The sequence below is a fragment of the Schistocerca piceifrons genome, chromosome 4 (assembly GCF_021461385.2).
Source record: "Schistocerca piceifrons isolate TAMUIC-IGC-003096 chromosome 4, iqSchPice1.1, whole genome shotgun sequence".
NCBI lineage: Eukaryota > Metazoa > Arthropoda > Insecta > Orthoptera > Acrididae > Schistocerca > Schistocerca piceifrons.
The window spans coordinates 60380974-60393419 of record NC_060141.1 but is presented as its reverse complement, the minus strand read 5'-3'; positions in this window follow the sequence as shown (position 1 = coordinate 60393419).

Below are 12446 nucleotides of genomic sequence, written 5' to 3'. Positions count from 1 at the left end.
GTTTAAGCGTTCAGATTGCCCACAGCATGCTGTCCAGGATAGAATAATGTGAGAGGGATTCTTGTAGCAGTCTCCAAAATTGTGAGTGCCTGTTGTTACCAATTATTTCTTCAAATGTGACTTGCCGAAGTTGTTGTTCTGGCATATTTGTCAGACACCGACCAAGCGAGGTGGCGCAGTGGTTAGCACACTGGACTTGCATTTGGGAGGATGACGCTTCAATCCTGTGTCCAGCTGTCCTGATTCAGGTTTTCCATGATTTCCCTAAATCGCTCCAGGCAAATGCCGGGATGGTTCCTTTGAAAGGGCATGGCAGACTTCCTTCCCCATGCTTCCCTAATCCGATGAGACCAATGACCTCACTGTCTGGTCTCCCCCCCCAACAACAACCCAACCCCAACCCTTATCACTGAAATCAAACACCCCAGTGTGAGAAGCCAGGGGACTCACCGAAATCAATGTTAAGACGCAATGGGACTTACTGACATCAAGCATCCAGGTGGGAAAAGAAACCAATTACATCTATCTCATTGTTCCTGGATCATGCTAAACATAATTTCTCACCAGACATTGAAATGGCTAATCATATTGCACTGTACAATCAAATTTTCAAAACTAAAGCAAATTTTAAACCTAAATATCAAGTGTTACAACACAACAGTTTTTCATTTAAAATGGAAATAAAATGTAGAATTAAATGTGTCGGTTCTTAATTGCAAAAACAGGCGTGCTTGATATTTGTTGGTTACAGTGCCACGTAACATGAATGGAAAAGAGGGGTTTGAGTAAAACTTACTGGTTTTTTGGAGTAGAGTTCTAATATGCAATAAAAATGATAGGTCCCATTTGAAAATACATAGTTGACTCCACCCAATCAAGAGAGGTGGTTAGGAGGTGGCCAGTTGTAGCGAAGACAGATGTCCGTTTCCTCTATTAACTTTTCACCTAGAGCTTTTTTTTCATACGGTACATCATTTTCGAAATATTTAGTTGTCTCGGGTTAAAATAATCTGTAATCGTCTATGTCAATACTGTTTCGTCGTTCTGTCGCATCCCACTTACTGCGGTTAATGTACCTTTACAACTTTGATTGTTCTATAATAGTATGAATCTTAGCAAGTGCATTCTTTCATTTCAAATACTTTTGGAACGTGTTCTGTCACTTTGGATGATGCTGTGTTACTTTATTACAAGTACAAATTGGTTTCAAGGAATTCTTGGAGGCTAAAATGAGAGTCATATCACCAGGTTTTAGAAAAATTTGCCACTTCACAAAATATTTATTTAGTTTGTTGAAGACAAAGCCCAATTTTTTGCCATGGTGCTAACTATTCATGTTCGCAAATCATTCAAGCACTGACTGTTGAACAAACAGAAGCAGAATGAGAGCAGATTCACACAGCAGCAAGTATTGAAGCTCTTGGACAGTGATAGTTGCTTGTTATGTAAGATTGCAATAATCCCTTCCATAGTCACATGGCATAATTAAGACACATTGTGTTTCCGTGTAAGACCTCCATCAATTGATTCCTTTCACACATGCACACAGCATGCAATAAGTCGTGCTATGACAAGCCAGACTGTGGCTAGAGGCTGAGAGCAAATATCAGGCTACAAATACAAAAGCTGAGCATTCAATTCTCAGTTGGCTGTAGGATTTTTTTCTATAATTTACAAATTCCTTCTACTGTGGCAATGATTTATAACTGTGTTCCATGGTTCGGAGTTCTCAATAAACTGTTGGTCCCCCTTTAAATGGCATTATAAGTGTGTTCAAATGATGAATTAAATCAAGGGCACTTGATATTTTTTGATTACAGGGCCATCTACCATGAATGGAAATCCACGTCAGATAGTACCATGCTTCATAAAGCAGTATTGAGTTCGAATTAGCCTTCAGGTTGTAATATCACTTTCTAAAAATTTACTTTTTGTACAAAGTATGGTGAACGAAGGGTCGATATGTTAATATTTGCCTTATCTGTACAAATAAACGAAGGCGCCGCCTTCAGTGTTTTTGATGGCACCTAGGAGATGCCTGGTTGTTCGCTTTCTTCTTTTACTACATCGGTTTCATCATGTAAGCGTCCTGCTCTGTAATTACGTATTATTTGTAAAATATTAAGCTGAATCTCAATCAAAATGCCTTCGAATACTTTCTTGCCATATTTCATATATTTGTGCTAACTACCAATGTATTATGAATTTTATTTTTCAGCCCATTGTGGAGAGGCTCAACATATCGAAGTGGTACCAGTCCGTCGTTGGCGTAACTTTATAACAGATTTTCAATGTTTATTTTTCGCTTATTGTACGATTTGAACCTGCAGCCATTTGGAAAAGAAATCCGACAGTTTTAGCTAATGATACTGCATAAAGCGATTATCAGGTCGCGATAAGCAATTTAGATTTCAAAATTCCAACTGTCTGCATCTTAAATTGTGCTGCCCCCAATACCAATCTAGAATAAATACGTCGTGCATTCATCAACAGCTTCGGCGATTTTTTATTTGGCGGAGGTGGTAGCCAGTTCACACTGGCGACCGCGCCTGTACAATTATTAAAGAAAATGTAATTGTTTCTATTATTCTAATCGTTTTCCTTGCTTTCATGGTCGAGTGCTCGCTCAAAACATAAGTATAACGATACACAAATCAGTCGAAGGCAAATCCACTGAAATGAATCACGAAAATAAAAGGCAAAGAAATCTGTAAAAAAAGAAAATGAACAAACCAAAGTAGAATGAAAACATTTAAGGTAAGAGAGAATTCATAACTGCGCTTTCCTGCATGAAGTAGTGAGTACTATGTCAGCAAGTACACATCTTTTCTATTTTAATTAGTCACATAATTTCATACATTTCAATACAGTGGACAGTAACAAACATAGTAATAAGTAGTTTTGGTGATCCAAAATGTAAAGGCCCGTCCACACGCAACGATCTGTCTGCGCACATCACATCTGCGCAGACAGATCGTTGCGTGTGGACAGCACCAACCTGAGGTGTGCGCAAACCTGGAAGTTGGAGTTGGAGGTTTGAGCGAAACCTCTCAAATCTGTCGGTTCAAACCACATCTGCGCAGACAAGTTGGAGCGTGTGGACAGGAGATCGTCGCAAATCTGGCGCGAAACAGCTGTTTGCTCAATCTAGTGTTTGTATTTGTGTGCACAGGGCATTAAAATGGCTGATACTCGTCAGTGTTCTCGAGAGTTTGTAAGTGAATTCATTGAAATATACAGAAATCACCCATGTTTGTGGAAGATTAAAAGTAAAGAATATAGTGACCGAGACAAAAAGACAGCAGCATACAATGCTCTAATTGAAAAATTGCGGGCAGTTGGCGCCTCGGCAAACAGAGAAACGGTAATAAAAAAATAATTTCGTCGCGAACTGGCGAAATTATTTGCGGATGGATGTCGAAACTTATAATTATCTCTTAAAGCATGTAACCCCTCATATTATGAGAAAAAATACTTGTATGAGAAGGGCAATTTCTCCTCATGAACGCCTGGCAGTAACATGAAGATTCCTAGCAACAGGAAGGAGCTACAATGATTTGGAATTTTCATCTGCAATATCGAAACAAGCATTGAGTGAAATAATACCCAACACATGTGAAGCTATTTACGCTTTCCTGAAGGATGAGTTCATGAAGGCAAGTCAAGTAAATTAGTCTGTCAGCGAACTGTTTACCGAAAAGAGTTATCCAAAGTTCAGAAATCTAGAAGACCTGGTGTAGGAGTAGATCAAGTATACCAGCCAACGTTATGGTATTTTGATCTACTTGGCTTTCTTAGTGATCAAGAAACGCCAAGACCAAGCAGGAGTACAATTGAAGATGAAATTGGAATGCCAATGTGCGAGGAAATGGAACACGAGGTTATGTAAAACAAAACAGGTTCGCCCTGCAACTCTCGCAGTAAATTTAGGTGACAAAACTGCTTTCGCTTTAACAGCCACTGTCTGCACCATTTTGACCGCTTTCTCTGTTTCCTGCGGTTGGTCTGAATGTTTTTTGCAACACAAGTTGCGAACACAGACCACAACAGAACTTCCTCCATTTCTATTTTTCAAAATATCTGAATTAAATTTTGACGTTTTCGGGGAGCGTAGTCGCTTGCCACTGATATTTCTTTTCTACACCGACAGATGGCGGGCGAGTAGTAGGATGGGGTTTGTGTCGTGTGAACACACCACATTTGCAGCGATCTTTTGCATGTACAGACATCTGCGCCGATGTCTGCGCAGACAGATCGTTGCGTGTGGACCGGGCTTAAGATTTTGTTGCATCCCATCCTATTGACGTATTCGACCGTACAGGTGAAAGCAATCAGTATTGTGGTCATTCAGTTGCGTTGTTGATATATTCCATAGCAGCTAATGTTTTTGTTGCAAAAAAACGCTTCAGTGCGACTTTTTTAATCTTTCAGTGTTATGGTAAAAATTGATAATATACAAAAATGGCAACATCTGGTAACATCTTTTCTGACGAAAATCTAACGAAGTAGAAATTAATCCAGAGATGGAGTATATTAATGCTTCTGTGTGTGAAACAAATACGCAATCCATAGTCCGTGCGACGAGTGATTGGTACTGACAGTTCCGGCGGGCAGACGGCGCTGTTTCCGAACGTGGCTCACAGCACGCGGCGCCCTGTCTGCTACACGCATTCTCTAGCAGCAGAAATAAAAGCGAGACAAAATACAAGTCGTATTGGTACGCGTGAATTTATTTAAAGTTGATGCTTGAAATATATTAACTCGAAAACTGATAAGAGCTATTTAGTACAAGTATCTAAGATGGTGAAACATAATAAAGTTATTTGTTAAACTTCACAACTGAAATGAAAACTATTTTCGCAAGTTGTTGAACATTAGCAGTTTTGGTTTCCATTGTTAAGTATTAGCATTATTAATTTGTTCTACTACAAGCTACAGAATAATTGGTCAGTGTATTAAGAGTTATAATCTGAAGAAAGTACTCACAATATGATGATCTGGTTGTAGATCGATAGCAAACTCCCTCGTTACATTCCTTAATACGTTGTAGTTACTGTAATGGAAAAACACCACTCACATCACTGTCAGAATCTGATTTGACATTGTCTTCCTCAGCACTACTCGAACTATCACTGCTCTCTCCCAGATGTATAATTAAATTTTCGATGCATTCTTCCACAACCCCTTCGGTTTTGGCCGTCTCTGTGATGGCACTTGCAGTGCTGTTTACAATTTTAGCCCACGTTTCGCTTGTCACTTTATTGATAGCTGCTGGAAGGAGAGTTTCCACTTCAGAGATCGTGAATTTTTTATTGTTTGCAGCAATGTAATTTTTTATCTGCGCCCACACTCCTTCAATTGCATTGAAGTGACAGTGGTATGGAGGAAGCCGAACGATTTCATGCCCGTGCCTTTTAGCAATCTCTTCAATTACATATGTTGGAAATTGGGGTTTCTTTTGTGCCACAATTTCGAGCAGTTCCGCCTTCCTTAAATCTTCTCTGAAATCTACTTTTCGCCGTTTCACCACTGAATGATATCGTCTTTTTTTGTTGCCAAGGTTGGTGCCTTATCGTGAACAACGGAATGATAAGGCGCATTGTCCATAACAATCACTGATGGACTTGTCAGATTCGTGATAAGCGATGTCTCGAACCATTCTTGAAATACTACACTGTTCATTTCTTCATGGTAATCTCCCGTCTTTTTTGACCTAAACATTTTCAAGCAGTTTGGCACAAAACCTTTCGATGTTCCTGCATGTAAGACAATAATACGCCCTCCTTTGCCAACAGGCACTGCCATTGTCCCCTCGGGCGTTCCATCATTCCAGCCTCTACGTAAAGAATGGCTGGCATTGACCCAAGTTTCATCTAACCACACTATACTTTCGAATTCCACACCCATGATCCTGCGCAGAAATCTGCACCGCCATGCAACTACATCTGTCCTTTCCATTAATATTTTGCGTCCATTAAACAGTGAATAGCTGAAGCCTATGTCTTTCAACACTGTACGCAATAAAAATTTGCTCCCTTTAAAAAGATCGTCTTTCTGAAGCGACACCTGTAATTTAGATAGAGTGGGATGTTCCCTTCTCTTACAATAGCTGTATATATGACGACGAATAGCATCTTTCTGAAAATCGTCCAAAGCTGTCACCTGCTTATTTCTCGGTCGCTTCTTTCCTGGTGTGTGCAGCTTTGTTGTGCCACTCTCGTCACAAACCTACACTATACTGTTCTTTCCCTATCTTTACAACAGTGTTCTTACTTATTTTCACCGAGCGAGGTGGCGCAGTGGTTAGCACACTGGACTCGCATTCGGGAGGACGACGGTTCAATCCCGTCTCCGGCCATCCTGATTTAGGTTTTCCGTGATTTCCTTAAATCGTTTCAGGCAAATGCCGGGATGGTTCCTTTGAAAGGGCACGGCCGATTTCCTTCCCAATCCTTCCCTAACCCGAGCTTGCGCTCCGTCTCTAATGACCTCGTTGTCAACGGGACGTTAAACACTAACCACCACCACCACTTATTTTCAATGCTGCTGCAGTTCTCTTCACAACCTGAACAACAGGAATTAAGGGCCCACCTTTGTCCTTTTCTTTCTCAAAGTAATCCCTCACAGAGCACACGAATTCAAGGGCCTGGGTGTGTAGCACACTTTTCTTCCTCCGTTTCACTTCTTGTGTTGGGCTGGTACTACCTGCCGCACTAGACATTGTTTACAACGAAACATAAACAAAGAAACACTAAAAACAACAAAAACGAAATAAACTGCGAATTCAACTTCAGACAAACGACGAACGACCGCACCGCCTGCACGCCAGACACTGGTAAGTTTCATAAGCGCGCGCGACCGGGTTTCAGAGCGGCAACGTGGCCCTTGCTACCCACTCAAAGTCAGGCCGTCATTGGCTGCCTGCCTGCGGTCGCTAGGCAACGGAAAGACGCTACCGAGCTGTCAGTACCAAAGACTCGTCTCCCAGACTATAAAGTGACACATTTCAGTCAGAGATGCTGTCAACTAGCAGTAATGAACAGATTGCAAACGCAGTGGTTCGATCTTTAGCCGACGTTACGTTTCCGGCCATACAAGCTTCTAGTGAGCTTGATTTTCGATAAATATTGCAAAGAATATTAGGTAATATGACCATACTGAAAAATGAAATTAGTATAATGGTATCAGATGAAATAACTACATTTAAGAGTGAAATTGCTACATTGATATCATATGAAATGACCTCAAAGCCTAGCTGAGTGGTCTGTGGCGCTGCAGTCATGGACTGTGCGGCTGGTTCCGGCGGAGGTTCGAGTCCTCCCTCGGGCATGGGTGTGTGTTTTTGTCCTTAGGGTAATTTAGGTTGGGTAGTGTGTAAGCTTATGGACTGATGACCTTAGCAGTGAAGTCCCATAAGATTTCACACACATTTGAACATTTTTTTTCATGTCAAAGTTCGACGAAGAACGGTGGTTGTGAGCGCTATGGGACTTAACTTCTGAGGTCATCAGTCCCCTAGAACTTAGAACTACTTAAACCTAACGAACCTAAGGACATCACACACAACCATGCCCGAGGCAGGATTCGAACCTGCGCCGTAGCGGTCGCGCAGTTCCAGACTGTAGCGCCTAGAACCACTCGGTCACCCTGGCCAGCTCGACGGAGAAACAAAATATATCACAAAATATATTTCAAAAGTATGCAAAAAGTTAGAAAACTCTATACATTATTTCCCTTTATTACCTTTTGCAAATGTTGAACAATAGGATGAACCTAATAGAAAATAACAGAAATGCCTTCTCTATCCTGGCATTTGCCAGAGCAGTATTAACAGATGACTGCAATAATATAGAAAAATTGAAAGACTGCTTTTCCATCTTGTGATTTGCAGATGGAGATTTGTTTAGTGAAAGTGGAAATGTTGACTTTGTATCCATAGTCATATAGAATGCAGGTGGGGGGCTGTCACAAATCAGATTTGTCAGGGATGTTAAGTGTGTTACTTGGGGGCTACCGCAAATTAAATTTGTCAGGGATGTGAATTTCGCTACTTTTGTTAAGAAATTTAAAACAGTTTCTATAAAATAAGCACCGATATGGCCACACAATATCACATCACTATACAAGCCAATGGAAAGTGAGTTGAATTTTCATGCATTTAAGCGGAAGTCTTCACCTATGTCCATTCGACAACACTTATATAAATTTCGATATTGTTTTAGAAAACCCTAAAAGACTATTTTGAAACCAAGTGCCAAAGTCATATGCTATGCAGAAATATATCTTTTCATAATCTTCCCCACGATGAGCGGGCAGTGCTTGCTTCTCAGTAATTTAATGCTCTGATAACGTTGTACATGATATCAACCAGCATAGTAACATGCATGACAAAAGGCAAGTGGGGACATAGTTCCACTGGCTCTACCCATCAATTATATCGCTGTCCTGCCGCAGCAAGAACAACTATAACTTTGCCAGATCTGTTCTGCGTAGTATGTGCTCTATGCTAAACCCAATTTATATACGCTGCGACAGTAAAAGTATTCATCGTAAGTGACGGGAGTGCGAGTGATTATTTATCATCGTAATTACTTCGTCGGCTCCCTACTGCCTACATGGTGATCCCGTTATTTTCTTTTCAACCGCACCGCGAAATACCGAGTTATACTCGCGCCGTCACGCCGCCGTTCACCGTGGGATAAAAACTTCACACCACGAAGAATGCGCCTCACGACGGTGCTTCATGGCCAAGCATCACTACACATGATTTATTTGTGCCTCTATTCCCAGACAATATAACCAGTGCAACTGTGGTTCTCGAACGGTCAAGTTTGTTCCCATTGTTTCAACAACCGCCGAACCAGCGCATCTTTACCTTACGCCAAACGGAAGAACAAACTAAATCGCAAATCAAATACGATGTTGTTAATGAAGTTGGTGAGACGAAGCCTGCCACTTCCATAATTAACTGTACTACATTAACAGTGACCATACACGGTGAACAATGGCTGCTTGCCACCGTCTCCGCCTCCCACCTAACCAGTGCTACTATGATACCGATCAGTGACTATTAACGAACTACACCACACTCATTTTCATTCCAATGACTCAGAGCATATCGACGTTCCATGTGCAATGTACCAAATTACGGACACCCTCCAGAATACCGCAATTGTTGATAAACAATCGCCACCATGTATGACCGCCTTCCACTGCAGAGAACCGATATTTACGGGTTATTGCGCACAGATCCATCCTGTAAGTGACCTTCCTGTGCCAGACCATGTTTTTCCACAGCCTACGCCTGAACTTTAGGTTCTGCGCGGTACCGTACGTTACCCGAGCAGCCTCGTAGCGCTCCGTGCCACACTTGCCACGTGAAGGCACTCAACAAGCAGGCACACTGTATCTTCCTGTAACGGGGCATGGTTTTCACACCTCACAACCAAAGCATATCAATATGGCGAGCCTGACAGCAACTGCGACCCATGCACCGTTGGAACAAGAGGAGTACCTACAACAGCCGCTGCATTGGCTGACCTACACTGTTCACTATCCGCCACGATTGCCACCAACCAGGACCTGTCCACCGCGCCGCGTTCCTCGGTTCCCCACCATAACGCTGTGCTCCACGACACCAACACACCAGCCACATCACCCGCTCTGCGTCCCTTGATAATCGGGCGCGACTGTCGTGCGGCAACACCAGCTGTCGCCTCTACCAGTGCTACCAGACAGAGATGACTAACTCGCATTATGTACTTTGTATGATTACAAGAACCTGATACAGGACCCAGCCCCTCAACACCAGAAAGATTACCACTGGCTACATGCTGAGTTACGTCTGCCACTGCTACAAGTTAATTCTCCACAAGTATGGTTTGCACTCTGAGAGTGCATGATGGTGTCAGCTGGGATCACTGACGACCATGGCAAGTTTTTGGTGCTTGTGAACCACCTCCACACCAACGCCTATCTTGTCAGCGACCTCCTATTACAGGCGACATTCCCTGACAGATACAAGACAGCAAAGATGATCATACTACAGTTCCTGTCATGTTAACCTGAACAACTCCACATAGCCGTCGCCGAGATGTTGCTTGGCTATGATACCCTGTAATGCTAACACCGACCACCTTAAATGGCAATCGGTGATAACGTTATACCTCTGCGAGGAATTTTTGAGAAAGATGGTCTTGAGATAACCTAATGGAAGCAGAACAATCAAACTAGGATTCATTTCCGAAACACTCCAGCACAGAGTAACTAACAGTAAACCAGTGGGTCAGGTAACAGACGTTCTCCCAGCACAAAAGCAAGTTGTAACATTACATATTAAAAGCGGTCGCCAGCCTAATTAAGCATTCTTGTGTCAAGCAAAACGATAAAGCAGAAGGCAGTGCTTAGGCTAACCTAACTTTCCTTGACACATACACACTAAACTCTTTCCTTATAACTGTTCTTAATAGAACACAGTTACCTAACCTTGCAGATAAATGTGCTGCTAACAAACAAATGACCAACGAAATAGTAAACAGTAACATATGCCCCTCAGCAACACATACCTTAAATGAACTACGTGCATCAGTTTATATACCAAATTACTGAAACACGTGAAATTTGTTGCAATACTGAACAGGGAAAAAGCTTCAAATAATTCTTAATTTAAATCAGGGGGTCCACTAATGATCATAATCTATAACTTCATTGGTTAGTACAGGGTCTCTATGTCTGTGCATTAATGAAGCTAAATTAGAGTAGATAACACAGTAAAAAGTTCTTTATTAAACTCGCTATGAAGCAACTACACAGAATGAAAATCTAACTACTCTGGCTATGAAGGAGCCTTTGAAATGCTTCATTAACTAACTTTGCTAGTACGTGAGGCCCAATAAACTTTCATGGTTTGAAGAGCCATGCTCATTAACAAAGCTAATCAGTATGTATGAGAACTGGTAAGTATTCTTATCATTAATTATTAATTAAATATAGCACAACAAACTATAACTCTAAATAACAAATGTGCTTTCATAAGTAGTCTCTTGACCTAATCAACAAATATAGTTGGCTGTGCAACTGGCAACATAACAATAAATTCAAGTTCAGCCACTTTCTCTCAATAAATTAGGAGACTCGGAATTAAATTCACTAGGATAGGAATCCTTCCAGGTTCGTGATTTGGGATAATCACGGGTATAAAACAGAGTTTTTAGCAACATCACAATTATTGTTAAAATCAGACAAATTTCACAAATACCTGGTCCATTTAAAGAGTGCTAAATATAAACAATTTAGTGGAAGGCTAGTGGCACTGGTGGCGCAATTTTCAGTGGCTATTAACCTGGTAGCGATGCAGTCATAGCAATACTGTTGGTCTCGCCCTGTTACATATCATCTTGGCATCGAAATTATATTTTTATAGGGCCAAAAACCATGCCATGATAATGGTATCACCAAATGCAGCACCCGAGGCCCATAAATACGGCCCTTTAGCTCTTCTGGCCTCAAAACTCTAGGAATATGAGCCGAAATTATCCGCTACTGCTAACGAGACGTTAACCCCAGCACTGCTCAGCCCAGACTCCTTATCTGTCACAAAGGACTAGTTGCCACATGTGCAGCAACCACACCTTTTCCACTCTGCAAGGCTACTTCCATAGCTGCGGGGCTTCCCCACATCTTTTACATTCAACCCTATGTTCCATTACTATGGACCAAGTCATTTACAGTAAATTACATAACAATCATTCCATTAGTTATTTAAATCCACAAGCATAATTTAAACAATATTGTTCAAAAGTTTCACATAACTGAAACATGTATACATAGTCAAAGAATTTCCATTACAGATACAACATTATACATAAGCAATATTAAATTGACATAGAAATATCGTCGTTGTTGTTGTTGTTGTTGTTGTTGTTGTTGTTGTCTTCAACAACAACAACATCGATATTTATATGTCAATTGTAATATTGCTTATGTATAATGTTGTATCTGTTACAACATTATACATAAGCAATATTACAATTGACATAGAAATATCGATACGGGTACAAAATAGGTCAAAAATAGGTGTTACATCCCCTTCAGTACTCTGCCACAGGTTATGCTTCCGAATCTACACAAACGTCCTACCAGATCGTGCTCTCTATGGCTTCTCAAGCTGCCTGGAAACTCACAGACAGCCATGCTAATGCATGAGGACAAAGTGCTGGAAACCCAGTCATGCCTTGCCGACCGAAACCTTGCATTCACGCAACATCACCTCTTGATATACACTCGCATTGGCTCCAGCACTGACGTAAACACTGGTCCCATCTACAGCCAGCCTGGGCCAACCTGCACACTAGCTGTACCCACAAAGACCACAACGCAGTTCTCAGTGCACAGTGTCTGGCCAACAGACAGTCACCAAGCTGCTCCAACCACAGCGAATCCTTCCA